The 4807-nt window shown below is 40.6% G+C and overlaps 1 non-coding gene across 1 annotated transcript; it reads left to right on the top strand.

Moving 5' to 3' along the window:
* Nucleotides 1-1291: 1291 nt before the first annotated feature.
* Nucleotides 1292-1373, top strand: trnas-uga (transfer RNA serine (anticodon UGA)). The gene has a single exon. It is a non-coding gene; the product is annotated as a tRNA-Ser (tRNA).
* The last annotated feature ends 3434 nt before the right edge of the window (nucleotides 1374-4807 follow it).

Below are 4807 nucleotides of genomic sequence, written 5' to 3' on the forward strand. Positions count from 1 at the left end.
AAGAAAAGGCGGGATTTGCCCAATTTCAATTCAGAGGACTAACGTTCATCCATGATATCAAGGCTAATCACCATTCGTGGTATTCCTCATATGGCATTAGTATCTTTACTAAATTGAGGATTATAATTCCTCAAACTGTCGTCCAAGTGCGGTCGAACTGAGCCACCATACATTGGAAATAATGCTTCGTTCTCGTGCCCTGAAATCCTTCTGCAGCTTTCACAACAGACTTCTACAACGGCTACTAGACTTCAATGACTTATTAAAAACTTCTCCAAGATGCATTTCTAAAAATCTGTACAAAAGACTTTCGACTTCATACCTTCGACAAATAATCTCCACACATTTCCCTCCTGACAAGTATGATAAAGTCACATCATTGCTATTTATTAGATGATGAGGAACATGGATAGGTTGACTCGTCAAGGTATTTTCCGGCAGGTGAGGAAGTCAAAATTTAGAAAACATCGGTTTTAAATTAGTGGGTAAGGATTTAAAAGGGATGTCAGGGGCAACTTTTTCAGACGTGTCCAGAATGAGATGCCAGAGAAATTGGTGGAGTCTGATGCAACTGTAACATTGAATGGCATCTGGATGGATATATGAGTAACAAGGTTTAGAGGGATGTGAGCCAAATGTTGGCAAATGGGACCTATTAATTTAGGATATCTGTCCACCATGGTCAAGTTGGAAAGAAGGGCCACTTTCCGTGTTGTATTGTTCAACGACTTGATGACTCGAGAACAACCGCAAAAACTTTGCAAATAATTCCGTCAAGACGATTTCAAGTTCCAAATCTTCGGTTAGTTTTCCTCTCTTGTGCTCACGAGTTCATTACCTGATGTCAGAACTTACAGATAAGTTGCTGGATCCATTTCTGTAAATTGGTTCTGTATTCTTTCTAATTCCGATTTTTTTTTACTAATGTAGCTAGTGTTTATGGACTTAGCATCAATTTTTTCTAATACCATATTTCGATGAATATTAAAACATAACAGCATATATAATTTGGAACCAGATGATGAGCAATTGAGTCAAAATCGATCGGACGCAGTGAGACAATGATCCTCTCTTCGTGGTGTACATCCGTGACTCTATAATTCGACGAAGAATCATTCCCTCAACTTCAGCTGTGTCAGAATCTAGTTTGCGGTGAAAGCCTGTCAATCTGCTAAGGTAACGTTCGTCTGGGTCTCTGCAAAGGATTTGGCGAAATTTTGGGTCTTGACAATTTGTTCTTCCAACAAATGAATTCAGTTGTTTTACTGTGAAAATTGGCATCCTTGCTGCAGCTGTGATGGCCGAGAGGTTAAGGCGTTGGATTTGAAATCTAATGGGGTCTTCCTGCGCAGGTTCGAATCCTGTTCACAGCGTTGAATCTTTTAAAAGTCATTAATTCCTTTGCAGGATTTGGATTTCGTGGAGCTTGAGCTTTGCATTCAATCGAAAGTAAATTTTCAACTGTGAAGAATCTGAAGTAATTTCAAGACTGACCCAGTCATCTAATTGAATAAATTATATGTCGAGACACAAAAAGCCACCAACTTCCAACACGAATCAGTTTCAACACATTTGTCGAACTATCGTGAAATTTGGATGTTCGGGGTGTGGAATTCAGCAAAACAAGAAGCAATGCAATACACTTACCTGCAGGTGATGAATTTTTTTTTAGGATCAGTTGAAAGTCAAGCTGAGAAAGTTCAACCTAATTTACAGCTGACTCTCAAGGCCAATACTCTATTATATCAGCAGTCAATGAATTAGAAAAAAGCAACTCCGTGTGTGGAAAGGAACTCGACTGATCCAGGTTCCTGGCCTGCGATGTGAAAAGGCAAGGCGATATCAGCGGAGTAGAATTTTCTGGAAATATTAGAAATGGAATGTTAACGGTCTTCTGCTGTCCACATTCGTAAGAAACTGTGCATTAAGAACTGAAATTGAAAATTAACGAGGAAAATCAGACTTAGCCCTCTGCTTGTGGTGTAGCATTGTTCAGAACAATAGGTTGTTGTTGAGGCTAAAATTGACCAAAATAATCGATGGGAAACTTATCCACGGGCTTCGTTGGAGCAGTTGGTGTGGAGAGCTCAGCTCGAAGAACCAAATGCCAATTATTCATCCTGGCTGTCTGAATTGCTTAGTTAAACATACTCCCAGTTTAATGAAAAAAACCTTTGCTGTCAGATTAGATGTTTACATGTCAGCATGTACCGATATGCGAAGACACTCCATGGAGTAGATGTGACTTAAATTTTGACTCTAACGTCAGAGATGTTAACACATTTCTGCACCAAAACAGCACTACCATTGGTATCAAATCAAACTGAACAAAGGACTAGTCACTTAGACATTTCCTGTCTGCAGACTCTGCCAATGGACCGTTCAGGCCCGATGTAGGAATAGGGCGTGGTAACATCTGTTCGCAAGTGGATCACTTCATTCTTGCTCATGATCCATAAACCGTAATTCATTTTGAACTTCTTCGCCATCAGCATGATAAGTGTTACATAATGCACAGGTTTGCTTCACGAAAGAAAGAGCGAAATCTTATCCAATGCAGACGCAAATTCAAGTTGTCCCTGGTCGACCAGAAGACAGATGTCGCGAAACAAAGTGAATACAGAAAACAATCAATATTTTCTGGGAGTCAAAAAGATGTACTGGAAGAACAGAAACATATATTTGGAACTAAAGTCACATACCACTTCCACAGACTAAATGTTCTTGAACCGTTATCTTAATTTGACCTTCATGTCCACCATTGCTGCAAAAATTATCTTAACAACTGAGAACGTTGTGTTCTTTGATATTCTCTCCTTCATGTTTCTCTTGATTTTGAAACTAAAACCGAGCAATAGTAATGCACCCTATTTCACTTGCAAAGATCAGAAGAAGATCAATTTATAAGAGAACAGAAATAAAGCTACGTCTGTCTTGCGAGAGAAAACACAGTTACCATTTCGACTCCAAAAAGTCTTCTTCAGAAGTCTGCGCAATGAACTCGAAATAGTGGACCGAAAATTAAAAAAAGAAGCCAAAATACCGCGAATACACCACCCGCAAGTGCCTCAGGTCCTACTCGAATATGCCGGATTACTACCATCAACATCAGTGGAGAATGGAACAAAGCTCATTCTGCAGTTGTTTGACGTAGTTTGTAAAGTCAGAAATATGATTCGGTAAAAAGCGGAATGAAAGCGGGATATAGGAACTCTGAAAAAAGCAAGTGCGTGCTTTGCTTTGAAGAAGGTTGGCAGTGATGAAAATGGAAATTAACTACAGTAAGGGGGGCTTAATTAATACTCAGCATCGTTGCAACACACAGGGACGCAATTCTTTTTGCGAGGTTTCTGTTCTGCCATTTTATAATCACGACTGCTGTCGGGTTTGGTTTCCATTCCAGGCTTAGGTGACAGCCTGATGGAAGTTTGCACATTCGCCCAATTTCTGGGTAGTTGCTCTGGTTTGCTGCCACATTCTAAACATTTGTAGCTTATTTGGAATCGCCATTGAACGCACACGGTTACAGAGACAGTGATGTCTCTGTAATAGGAGTGTCTGGATAGGACGTACTTTAGAGGATTTTTGTGAACTTAAATAGACAGAGTGGGGTTAGTCTGCTGTTTCCTGGGTGGGCTACATGGCCAGAGAGGGGTCAGCGTCTTTTTCCCTGAGGGAGATACGTTGACAGAGTTGGGTTAGTTGCTCTTACCTGTGTCAGTCACGCAGATACAGGAGGGTCAGCCTGCCATTCCCTGAGCGAATTTCTTTCACAGAGTGGTGACAGATGAAAATATCTGTTGGTTGCCAATGCAAGAGGATACTGTCTTTTTCTGTGCGTTTTCAGTGGGGCATGCTCAGCATTGAAATATCTGTTTTTGCACAAGCAGAGTTTGATTGCCATTCATACTGAGCAACGCTAATAAAGAAAACACGTTTTCGAATTCCTGTGATCAGGTGTTTCAGGAATTGCACATATGGACGAGAAATCTGGCTTTTAACGTGGCGCCGTGGCTTCGCTGGTGAAAGCACCTCCCATCACACGGGTGCCTGCTCATTGTATTGAAAGCTCGTTATTTCTCGCAAATATTGTGTTGCTGATTGAGAAACTCAGTGTCCTGTTTGAATTTCGGTAAGTTCTGATTTCGCGTTCCTGCTCCATTTTCCTGGTTTAAATCCAGTAGTGTATGTTGCTCTTTTTAACTACTATTTTAACCTGGAGATTCTTCCCGCAGTTCCACAAGCACTTCTGCTTCTCATCCTCTTATTCTCATTCCTTCATTCCCAGTTTGGTGGAAATTAAGTGGTGAGGCAGGAGATACAGCAGAATTCCCGGGAAATGTTGTGGTAATGGCACTGACACCCTGACATGATCACCCTCATTCTTGCTGTCACCATTTATTCGTTGTACACCAACAGCAAATGCATCCTTGTTCTTCTTCAGCTATCGTGTAATTACTTTCTTTTTTCTGTTGGATAAGGAATTCAACTTTAACTTCGAAAGGGTCTTTAAATTTTGAGGAAGAAATGTCTCCTTGCCTCAGGTCGAAGTGAAAGATGCATTATTCAGAGAATGTGAGACTACTTCGACCGATTCTCAGCAGTTCGAATCTCAAACTGTCTCTGAATGTCGAGGCTTTTCAAAGAACAGAAATGCGAAATGAGGGATATGGACAGCTAGAGTGTCAGAGAATGTGAAAAATGCCCAGTAGGATACAGAGAGAAATATAGAAAAAGAGAGACACATATTGAGGTAGACACTGAAAGAAACAATTCTCCATTCGAAGTGACTGCTAAATAACAGAAA

The sequence above is a fragment of the Chiloscyllium plagiosum genome, unplaced genomic scaffold, assembly GCF_037043375.1.
Source record: "Chiloscyllium plagiosum isolate Xiang-an unplaced genomic scaffold, Cpla_swu_hap1 HiC_scaffold_45, whole genome shotgun sequence".
Lineage (NCBI taxonomy): Eukaryota > Metazoa > Chordata > Chondrichthyes > Orectolobiformes > Hemiscylliidae > Chiloscyllium > Chiloscyllium plagiosum.